The sequence below is a fragment of the Zingiber officinale genome, chromosome 4A (assembly GCF_018446385.1).
Source record: "Zingiber officinale cultivar Zhangliang chromosome 4A, Zo_v1.1, whole genome shotgun sequence".
NCBI lineage: Eukaryota > Viridiplantae > Streptophyta > Magnoliopsida > Zingiberales > Zingiberaceae > Zingiber > Zingiber officinale.
In genome coordinates, this window is record NC_055992.1 from 50,651,998 (window position 1) to 50,664,356 (window position 12,359).

The window sequence follows — 12,359 nt, forward strand, 5'->3', positions numbered from 1 at the left end:
TTCCCTTTCAATGTCGCTGCTAGAGGCGGTTATAGATACTTCATCACATTTACTGATGACTTCAGTAGATATGGTTATGTGTACTTGATGACACATAAGTCCGAATCCTTTGAAAAGTTCAAAGAATTCAAGAATGAAATACAGAACCAGCTTGGCAAGAGTATTAAAATACTTCGATCAGATCGAGGTGGTGAATACTTAAGCCATGAGTTTCGTGACTATTTAGCTGAGTGTGGGATTCTATCCCAACTCACTCCTCCTGGAACACCACAGTGGAATGGTGTATCCGAAAGGAGGAATCGTACCCTATTAGATATGGTACGATCTATGATGAGTCACACTGATCTTCCCACATACCTTTGGGGCTATGCTCTAGACACGGCAGCTTTTATACTCAGCCGAGTTCCATCCAAGGCCGTGATAAAGACACCATGTAGGATATGGACTGGGAGAGATGCCCAGGTGTCTTTCATGAGGATTTGGGGTTGTGAGGCTTACGTTCGACGTCAAGTCTCAGACAAATTAGGACCAAATCCGACAAGTGCTATTTCATCGGATATCCCAAGGAAACTAAGGGATATTACTTCTACATTTCCAGTTAGCACAAGGTAGTTGTGGCAAAGACTGGGGTCTTTCTAGAAAGGGACTTTGTTTCTAGAAAGACTAGTGGGAGCACGTTCGATCTTGAAGAAGTTCAAGATGCGAATACTAGCACTGAAGCCTCGATGGAAATTGAACTGGAACCACAAAGTGTTGTGGATGATATTGTTCCACAAAGAGTTGAGGAACAACAACCAGTTCATGTAGACATACTTCTTCGCAGGTCTGATAGGGTATGTCGTCAGCCTGAGAGATACTCATTTCTCTTGTCTGACCATGATGACGTTATGCTCATAGAGGATGAGCCTACCGCCTATCAGGAAGCTGTGATGAGACCAGATTCTGAGAAATGGCTAGAAGCCATGAGATCCGAAATGGAATCCATGTACACCAACCAAGTATGGACTTTGGTTGATTCACCTGAAGGAGTAAAACCCATTGGGTGTAAGTGGGTCTTTAAGAGAAAGACTGACATGGATGGACTTATCTATAAGGGTCGCTTGGTAGCTAAAGGTTTCAAGCAGATTCATGGTATTGATTATGATGAAACCTTTTCTCCAGTGGCGATGTTTAAGTCCATTCGGATCATGCTTGCTATTGCAGCCTACCATGACTATGAGATATGATAGATGGATGTCAAAATCGCGTTTCTGAATGGAAACATACTCGAGGATGTGTACATGACACAACCTGAGGGTTTTGTAGATCCACAGCATACTAGCAGAGTATGCAAGCTGCATAGGTCCATTTATGGACTAAAGCAAGCTTCTCGGAGTTGGAATCTTCGATTCGATGATGCAATCAAACAGTTTGGTTTCATCAAGAACGAAGATGAGCCTTGTGTCTACAAGAAGGTTGTAGGGGACATAGTTGTCTTCCTCATATTGTATGTGGATGACATACTGCTCATTGGGAAGGACATCCCTATGCTTCAGTCTGTCAAGACCTGGCTAGGGAGTTGCTTCTCAATGAAGGACTTAGGTAAGGCATCTCGCATTCTAGGGATACAGATCTATAGAGATAGATCTAAGAGATTGCTTGGCCTAAGTCATAGTACATATATTGACAAGGTACTCCTTCGGTTTGCCATGCAGAATTCCAAGAAGGGATTTCTGCCGATGTCACATGGCGTGAGTCTTTCGAAGACTCAAGGTCCCTCTTCTAGAGAGGAGAGAGATCGCATGGATCAGATCCCTTATGCCTCAACCATAGGATCGATCATGTACGCCATGCTATGTACTCGACCTGATGTCTCGTATGCTTTGAGCATGACGAGCAGATACCAGTCAGATCCAGGTGAAAGTCACTGGATAGCGGTCAAGAATATTCTTAAGTACTTACGAAGGACTAAAGAATATTTCTTGATATATGGAGGCAATGATGAGCTAACTGTAAAGGGTTACAGTGATGCCAGCTTCCAGACCGATCAGGATGATTACCGATCGCAGTCAGGGTTCGTGTTTTGCTTAAATGGTGGTGCTGTGAGCTGGAAGAGTTCGAAGCAGGACACAGTAGCTGATTCTACAACAGAGGCCGAGTATATTGCTGCATCAGAGGCAGCAAAGGAGGCAGTTTGGATCCGCAAGTTCATCACTGAACTTGGGGTGGTTCCTAGCATCGCTGACCCAATTGAGCTCTATTGTGACAACAATGGAGCTATAGCACAGGCGAAGGAACCTCGCTCACACCAGCGGACCAAGCACATACTACGGCGCTTCCATCTCATTCGAGAGATTATCGATAGAGGAGATGTGAAGATTTGCAGAGTACCTACAGAGGCTAACATCGCAGATCCCTTGACCAAGGCTTTGGCACAGAGGAAGCATGATGGTCACACTAGGTCATTAGGCCTTAGAGCCTATACTGATTGGCACTAGTGCTAGTGGGAGATTGTTAGTTAGAGCCCTAGAGCCAATCATTTGATGATTGTATGGACTCATTGTATCATATTCTTGTATATTAATAAAGACATTTGTTTGGTTATTATACTTATTTGTATTAGTGCCAAATAGACTAAGTATAATAGCGTCCTTGAGTAGAAGGTTCATACCTATATCAATCGATTAGTTGAATCGATAGTGAGATGATATAGGGAACACTACTCTAAATCATTCCTAGTCGAGTATTAACATTCAGGGCAATGTTAATGCAATAAGACTAGCATGTAGGTCAACTCGATGACTTGATCTCCCAAGTCATGGATATAGAGATATCAAGTTGACACATAGGTATGTATTGGAGAATGTAAACTGAATGACCCGCCATGAGAAAGTATCATGGATCGTTATATGAGTGTCATATACTTTCTCATGTGGCTATTAGTATGACTATTAGTCCTTTGACCTGAAGTCACCATGGATCCCTACATAAGGAGTTATGTACTTTGGTTTCGTCAAACGTCACCCGTAATAGGGTGGACTATAAAGGCGATTACTGGGTATATAATGAATTATGTAGAGGGATGTGAGTGATGTAGATGGGATCTATCCCTCCCATATGACGGGAGCGACATCGGTATTCTTGATAGAGTGAGACCACTAAGTGCATGGTCATGCCCAAGTGAGTCAACATGAGATGTTGAGCTCATTTGATCGAGTGAGTCTACTTGGAGTCAAGATTTAGATTGATTAGAGGATCACACGGTCTATGCCTCACATTGATTAATCTAGATGTCTAGGATAGAAGGACAATGTCACATATTGTGAGGAGTCACAATTAGTAGTCACAAGGTAATGTTGGAACTCAACATTCTTGTAACTTGGGTAGTAATGATGTATTGCTAGATACCGCTCATTACTTATTCTACTAAATGAGTTTAGGGGCATTGCCAACGTTACAAGAACCTATTGGGTCACATACAAAGAACATGTGGATGGAGATTAGGTTCATATGATGAACCAATTGGATTAGGTTCATATGATGCACCAAAGATTGGATTCAAATTAGACTTATTGAGTTAGACTCAATTAGATTCAATTGTTGAATGAGTCTAATTTAAATTTGATTCATTGAGTCAATTTATATTAATGAATTGAGATTCATTAAATTGAAATTGACTTGAATCAAAGGTTGGATTTAACTCAAGAAGGAAGAAAATTGGTCAATTTTGACTTGATCAAATGGATGTTGAAACATCAAGTTTGACTTGATGCATTGCCACATCATGTAGGTTGACTCATCCTACATGGCATGACACATAGTTGCCACATCACCTCCACCTCATGGAGGTTACACCTTCCTCTTTGCATTAATGTGGCCGACCACATTAATGAGGGAGGTTTTCATTGTGTGGTCGGCCACACACTTTATGATAGGAGTTTTTATTTTGTGGCAATTTATGTGTGTTAATGCTTGATTCTTCTTCTTCCTTGGTCTCTTCTTTCTCCTTCTCTAGAGGTTGTCGTGTACTTTTCATGGTGGAAGAAGGTGGGTGAGTGAGTTAATCCAAGAAGTCCAAGAAGAAAGGTAATATTTTAGAGGAGTGTATTGTATTCTCTTCTTTGCTTTCCTTTCTTCTTCCATTCCCATCCGAGAGCCCTAGAAAGTGCTAGCACACTTGGGGTCTCTCTTCTCCATCCTTGAGTGCTAGAGAGCACTCCTTGTTCGTGTGGATATCACTAGAAAAGTATCTATCTTGATACTTTGGAGATCCGACACGTACCTTGGACGAGCGGGATTTTGCGAGGGCACGCTTCAAAGGTAAAACTCTCAACACATAGATCTAGGAGTAGATCTAAAGTTTTAAAACTCGTACTCGTATTTTCGTTTGATTTTTCCTTTGCACGGATCTACGACTTTGGGTGATTCGGGGTTTCCGCGACGCGAAAAGCAGTTTTCGCGGCCCGAAAAACCCAACATATGCAACCTAAACTAAAATTGTGACTTAAAAGAATAAAGTAAGCATGCATACTATTAGAGTACCATAAATAAAATAATTAAATAAACTGAGCATAAACATCATGAATAAAATAAATAAATAATTGAGCATAAGCATAAAAGAAATGACTAAATAAACTGAGCATAAGCAATCATAAAATAAATAAATAAACTGAGCATAAGCATAAAAGAAATAATTAGACTGAGCATAAGCATCGTAATGAAATCTTACTAAGCATAAAAAACATATTTCTTACTTGGAGTTGCAGAAAGAGACTCGGTGTGTGTGCAATGGAAAGGCTAACCTGACTCTGATATCAAACTGTAACGCCCACCCTCCCTGCTACTCAAAGGGACGGGGCTACTTACTTACTTAACTATTCCAGGATACATACACATTCAAAATTTCTTTCTTATAACATAAAGCAACAGAAATGTCATAGAGTTATTCTGGAATGTAACATAAATACAACGGTTCATGTCAAACATAACAAAAGATTATAGCAGGTCTTATTTGTTTCAGCCGAGCCACTGCCACACACACCTCCTTGCCTCTCCTGCAGCTCCCTTAGGTCATCCATCCCTTGCCTTTATCTGTGGTACAAGGAAGTAAGCTATGAGCACACTAGCTCAGTAAGATTCTTTCCTACTCACAAAATCCGTATCTCAAGTATAATCATACTAGCATATCATCAATGAACAAATAACATAATCATCAATATGTGAGCATAGTTTCTTATCATAACATATCATTATGAATCATGTTTCTAACATGTCATAACAAAGGAATCATATGAGGTAAATCATGAGAAGCATAACATATCATGAAACATAGAAAGAAACATATCATATATGAATGGATGCATTATGCAAAATGTCTTTTTAAAATATATGCCATGTCGAGTGCAAAATGTCTTAATACATATCTTTTAATACTTGAACATAATTTCATTATCATGAGGGCCCGGCTTGTACCACATATATACATAAATGCGCGCAAATCTCTAGGACAGGATAGCTAGCCCCGAACCTACTAGGGATTTAGACTCGTTCATAGTTCGTCGGTCTAGGGGCTTACTAAGGAGTCCATCCCTTTCTACTAGACCCGTTCATAGTCCGTTGGTCTAGGGGCGCTTATGGAGCCCACCCATGGTACAAGCCATACAAAGTAAAGTACATGTCATGCATATCATATCATCATAAATGTCATATCATATCATCATAAATGTCATGCTCTTGTCTTAACATAAAGAGTGCTCTTAATCCCAACTTAAGGGAAGCAACTCCTTGCCATTTCTTATCATATCATAAGGCATGCATTCTTGGCACATGGCCATCATATAAAACCATTATCATGCTTGGTTCATAAGCTTACATGGATGAGCATGCAACATATTGAAATCATACATACTTGAGTACATAATCGTCATAAGGATCATCTCATGCATTATTCATAACATACATAATCAACATGTTACTGATCTTATCATAAGCATGCACACTTAAACATAAAACATATCATAAAAAAATTCATGGCTTGCTAAGTTTAAGTTTAAAACTTTCTTGAATTCTAAGTTACAGTCATGGCCGAAAGTGTTGGGGTTGCAAGGTTGCAAACATAGTCCCATATTGAAAACACATGGAAAAGATCATGGGTTTATAAGAGAAAGATATCTCCATTGGTATGAGGCCTTTTGGGTAGAGCCCAAGAGCAAAACCATGAGGGCTTAAGCCCAAAGTGGACAATATCATACCATTGTGGAGATATCTATATTCTTTTCTACAATTGGTATCAGAGCCCGGACTGCCAGAAGATTTAACCGCCGACTGTGCACAAGAGCTATGGTCTGATTGAACCATGTGAGTACAATATTGACCTTGAACAAAGAAAGTGGGGGCTCCTATGTTCGGATCAAGAGGACCAGACAACAGGCAGGAAGTCCTAGTAGGTCGGGTGGACCGAGGGGAGGAAGTCCTAGTTGCGGCTAGGCAAGGAAGTCCTAGTAGGTCGGGTAGACCGAGGGGCAGGAAGTCCTAGTAGGTCGGGTAGACCGAGGGGCAAGAAGACCTGGTGGGTCAAGGATCGGACGTGGGAAGCCCATGGTCCTTTGTTTGAGGGGGGGATTGTTGGGGTTGCAAGGTTGCAAACATAGTCCCATATTGAAAACACATGGAAAAGATCATGGGTTTATAAGAGAAAGATATCTCCATTGGTATGAGGCCTTTTGGGTAGAGCCCAAGAGCAAAACCATGAGGGCTTAGGCCCAAAGTGGACAATATCATACCATTGTGGAGATATATATATTCTTTTCGATCCTACAGAAAGTTCATAACAAAAGAATACTCCTAAGCCACCTACAACATGAATACTTAGCAAATCTCATAACATATCACAAGAAGTCTATGAACATACTAAATTAGGTTTTAAGTTTCATGAATCCTAACATCTTATCATAGCCGAAACATCATGTAATAAGAAGTAAACTTCTAAACAACACATGAACATAATTACTTAGCCAAATTGCTAACATATCATAAGGAAGTCTATGAGCATGCTAGTTTATGTTTTGAGCTTTATGAAACCCTAAATTCTTATCATGGCCGAAACTTCATAAGCCAAGGAGATACACTTCTAAACAACATGTAGCATGAATACCTAGCTAATTTCATCATATATCATAAAGAAGTCTATAAGCACACTAAATTAGGTTTGGAGCTTCATGAACCCTAAGGATTCATCATGGCCGAAACTCCATCATGTAGGAAATGAACTTCTAAGCAACATATAAGTACAAGTTTCTATCCCATTTTACAACATATCATTAAGAAACCTATGAGCATACTAACTTAGGTTTTGGGCTTCATGAACCCTAAAATTATCATAGCCAAAACATCATGCAACAAGAAGTAGACTTCTAATAAATCTCTTAACATGAATACTTAGCCAATTTGATAATATATCACAAGGAAGCCTATGAACATGCTAAATTAGGTTTAGAGCTCTATGAAACCCTAAATCACTATCTTGGCCGAAACTTCACAACTAGGAAATAAACTTATGAACAACATGTAAACATAAATCTTTTTAGTTAATTTCATAACATATCACATGGAGGTCTATGATCATACTAAATTAGGTTTTGAGTTTCATGAACCCTAATATTTCTATCATGGCCGAAACTTCCTTCAAGCATGGACATAATTTCTAGATAACATATGAACATGAATCTCTAGCAAATTTCATAACACATCATAAATAAATCTATGAGCAAGTTTGATTAGGTTTTAAGCCTCATGAACCCCTATATTTTTATCATGGACGAAACTTTCTTCAAGCAAGAACATAGATTCTAGATAACATATGAACATAAATCTCTAGCAATTTCATATCACAATCATAAATGAATCTATGAGCAAGTTAGATTAGGTTTTAAGTCTCATGAAACCTATATTCCTATCTTGGCCGAAACCTTCTTCAAGCAAGAACATAAATTCTAGATAACATATGAACATGAATCTCTAGCAAATTTCATATCACATCATAAGTGAATCTATGAGCAAGTTAGATTAGGTTTTAAGCCTCATGAAACCTATATTCCTATCTTGGCCGAAACTTCCTTCAAGCAAGGACATAAGTTCTAGATAACATATGAACATGAATCTCTAGCAAATTTCATAACACATCGTAAATAAATCTATGAGCAAGTTTGATTAGGTTTTAAGCCTCATGAACCCCTATATTTTTATCATGGACGAAACTTTCTTCAAGCAAGAACATAGATTCTAGATAACATATGAACATAAATCTCTAGCAATTTCATATCACAATCATAAATGAATCTATGAGCAAGTTAGATTAGGTTTTAAGCCTCATGAAACCTATATTCCTATCTTGGCCGAAACCTTCTTCAAGCAAGAACATAAATTCTAGATAACATATGAACATGAATCTCTAGCAAATTTCATATCACATCATAAATGAATCTATGAGCAAGTTAGATTAGGTTTTAAGCCTCATGAAACCTATATTCCTATCTTGGCCGAAACTTCCATCAAGCAAGATCATAAATTCTAGATAACATATGAACATGAATCTCTAGCAAATTTCATATCACATCATAAATGAATCTATAAGCAAGTTAGATTAGGTTTTAAGCCTCCTGAACCCTATATTTCTATCTTGGCCGAAACTTATAAAAAGGAGAGAAGGTTAATAAACATCTTAATAAGAAGATCAAACTTAACATCACACACATAATTTCCTTCCTAACTAAATTTATATCATAACCTATCAAAGTTCATAAGCATGGTTTCTTCTCTTCTTTTATTTCTAATTCTAAGAGTTCAAATCTTTCGAGAAAACCGTAAGCAACTTGTACCACAGATGAGGAATACTTACATCCTTATTCGCTTAAGGAAAGAGGGATCTTGCTTGTGGAGCCTTCCTAGAGAGGGGTCTTCTTTGTTTTTGGGTTTCGCAAAGGAGAGGTGGGGGAGGTTTCTTGGTCACGGTGAGGAAGAGGAGGAAGGAGGAAGAGAAGAAAATGAAGTTTCTTCTTAATTTCTCCTTTTATTCATCATGAGAGGAGGAGGGGAAAATGTACTTTTCCTTCTCTTTTCTTTTACTTCTCCTTAATGAAAAGAGGAAGCAAGAATCCTCTTTTCTTTTGAGAGGGGGAAGGCAACTCTAACTTCTCCTTCTCAATGAAAAATCTCTTTTCTTACCCTTAACTATATTGTCACTTCTTTCTTTAACAATAATTTCTCTTGGTCTATTGGTTAACACATGCATATATCTAGTAAGAGATCCAAGTTTCAAGCCTTGGTCATCTCTCTTTTTGGTTCTATTTTATTTTTATTATTTTTTTGTAATTTCCACATAAGGCCTATTTTTATTCATAATAAAAATATCTAAAATCTTGCTAAGTACTCTATGGGTGTTACAACTCGTAAAGCTCAAATCCAATTTTTCCTACTCCACTACACTCGTAGAACATAAATCCGACAAACTCACCTCTTCTGCCGTCCAGGCAGGCATGGAGTAAAACATATCTAAATCATACCAAAATCCATCAACGATAAAATCCATACAAGATCCATAAGTAAAACATTACAAGACCAAAACATAGTCTGATAGAGAAAACTAAAACAACAACTCGTGATCAGCAGAGGACTAGTACTACGTGCAATGGGGACTAGCGACTGGAACTGCTCCGGACAGCCTCAACCTGAAAATATCAACGAAGGAGGGAGTGAGTCCAACACTCAGCAGGTACAACTGATATGCATAATAAAGTAATTAACAGACAACACTAATCATGCGTACAGTCTCCTGAATACGAGAAGAATAAATGCAACTGAAATAAAAACAAGAGAAACTGTACTAACCAGGACCAAGGTATAAAGATAACTGGGTCCAGACCGAGAGTGTCATAATCATGTATGCATGTCAATCATATGCATCCATATAAATACAACAAGTAAATGTAGCAAACACAAACAATAAATGCATCATGCGTATGATGCCAATGACATGGTCACCCCTGATGCCAGTCAGCCACCTCACACACAATGGTGAGTCCGAGTGGGTAGGGTTGTGACAACCGTGCACTCTGACATCACTGCCCCTGATGAGTGACCGAGTGGACGGGATGCTGTCGGAGTACACACATACTCCTACCCCGAAATAATAAATGGGGGAGCGCAATGCTCTCATCTCCCGGTACACGATGACGGGGAGGACTCTCTGCCGGCTACCACGCTGAGTCACACTACCCATGAGCGGACCAACGGAGCCAAACGAAGTCCAACTGCCTGCCGGCTACAACGCTGCTACACTAAACCAACGGAGCCAAATAGAGCGGAACTGTCTGCCGACAACCACGCTGAGTCACCAGACCAACGGAGCCAAATAGCAGAACTGCCACACACCTGTCTGATATACCACTAACCCATGAGTGGTGGTGTGTACAGATACATGTAACTGGCAATGCGCTCACAATAATGGAGCAGACAATCGCACAGCATGCAATCATGCAAGATGATGCATGACAATAAACATGGCAATATCATGAATAGCATAGCAAGATCCATACATAACTAAAAGGTGTACCACAAGTCAATGTATCAGATGGAAGGTACACAAACAGATAGGATATCAAAAAACCCTAGGTCCTAAACATAATGTATCATATGGTTGGGTCACTACCTATAAAGCAGGTATAATCAGGTAAATAATAACATGCAGTGCATAAAGAGTAAACAAGCAAACATGTAATAGAGCATGTAGTGACCAACCGAAACAAATGGAAAACACAATCATGCTATATGTTAAAAACCTTATTATGCATATAAAAAGACATAAGTCAAAGTACCCGCCTCCAAATCGAAAAGTCCAAACCGGTAGTCGAGATACTCGTCTCGCGTCAAAGTCCAGTCATAAATTGTGCCATTTAGCTAAGTTTCATTATAACAAAAATAGTTAAACCAAATCCTAATCCGATTATAAAGTTATGGTTCAATTCTATTTGATAATCTTAGCCTTCCTTCATAGTTGATATCTTTGAACTAATCAACTAGAGATGTCAACCAACAAATAAATCTTTAACCCATAATCAAGTAGATTAAGCAAATCTTAAACCATTTCACCTTCCAATGAGGATTTTGCTTTACACAAAAATCAATCCAAACTTAGCCAACTCTAAAACTAGTGCATTCATAAACATCTCATATTAGTAAGCATCAATTATCAAACATATGAGAAATTAACAAACCGAATCTCACCAAATCAGATTTGCACATCTCAGTGGATAGTTCCAGTACAGCAGTGATGAAGTAAAACATCTCTTATCAATCCGAGATGAAATTGGACGATCGTCATCCAACACAGTTGCCCTAAACCAACACCACTTTTAGATCCAGTACCCAAATCCTTTGCTAGGTTAAATTGTTTACCTCTTTAGTGGCAGCAGGTAGTAGAGCACCGCCGCGATCAATGGAGAGGTGTTGCTAGCCGACTAATTTGCCATCAACAGCTAATCCCTCGCCAGAGCCGAATTCCAACTCGAGCTTCCTCTCTAATGCAAATTCGGATGTTGCTGTGATGCGCGAGGAAGAAAATCTCATCACCAGGGACTAAGGGATGGGAAGTAGATGGAAGAGAATCAATTGGCAGCCGGTGGTGATTACGGGTAGATCACTAAGCTCAGCAAGGGTAGATCGGCGATGGTGGATTGTCGGCTAGGGCTCTACTCAGTGAGACCTGTGGGCACAGCGGCGATTGGGCAGTGCTCGGGAAGGAAGAGAAGAGGCCGACACGAGGGCTGAGGAGCGACACCCGACGATGCTAAGGCACATGCGACGGCGGTCGGTGCTAGGGAATCGGTGCCGGCAGTGGCGTCGGGGCTGGCTAGGGCACGCGGTGGCCGGCGCTAGAGCTGTGGAGTCGGCGTCGCTGCTTTGGAGAAGGAGAGAAAGGAATCAGGAGAGGAAGTCGGCGCGAGGGAGGTTTAGGGCATGATCCTTGGCGATGAGATAAAGAGAAGGGGGAAGAAGGAACCGTCGGGCCGGCGCCGGTTAGGGCAAGGAGAGTCGGGCGAGGAAACGGGCGCGCGCGGAGAAGAAGAATCGGTGAGGAAAATGAAATATAAAGAAAAGGGAAAAGAAAATATAAAATAAATAAACATTTCCTCTTTAAAACGGGGTGGCCTAAACAGACATTCCCCGGGCCCTGTTTTAATCCCCATTAACTCATCCGTACGAGCTCCGAAAAATTCCCAAAAAATTTTCAAAAAATCCGAAAAATTCCCTTATTAATATTCGCCTATTTCCGGTATTTTACACTCAGCTTGTCCACTAGTCTGGGGATGGTAGGGCATCGCTAC

At 39.9% G+C, this 12,359-nt stretch overlaps 1 long non-coding RNA gene across 1 annotated transcript; it reads right to left on the reverse strand.

Moving 5' to 3' along the window:
* Window positions 1-9,642: 9,642 nt before the first annotated feature.
* Window positions 9,643-12,088, reverse strand: LOC121973291. Its single transcript, XR_006109477.1, has 3 exons — window positions 11,431-12,088; window positions 11,260-11,370; window positions 9,643-9,704 (listed from the first exon to the last, which is right to left on the reverse strand). It is a non-coding gene; the product is annotated as an uncharacterized LOC121973291 (long non-coding RNA).
* Between the last annotated feature and the right edge of the window lie 271 nt (window positions 12,089-12,359).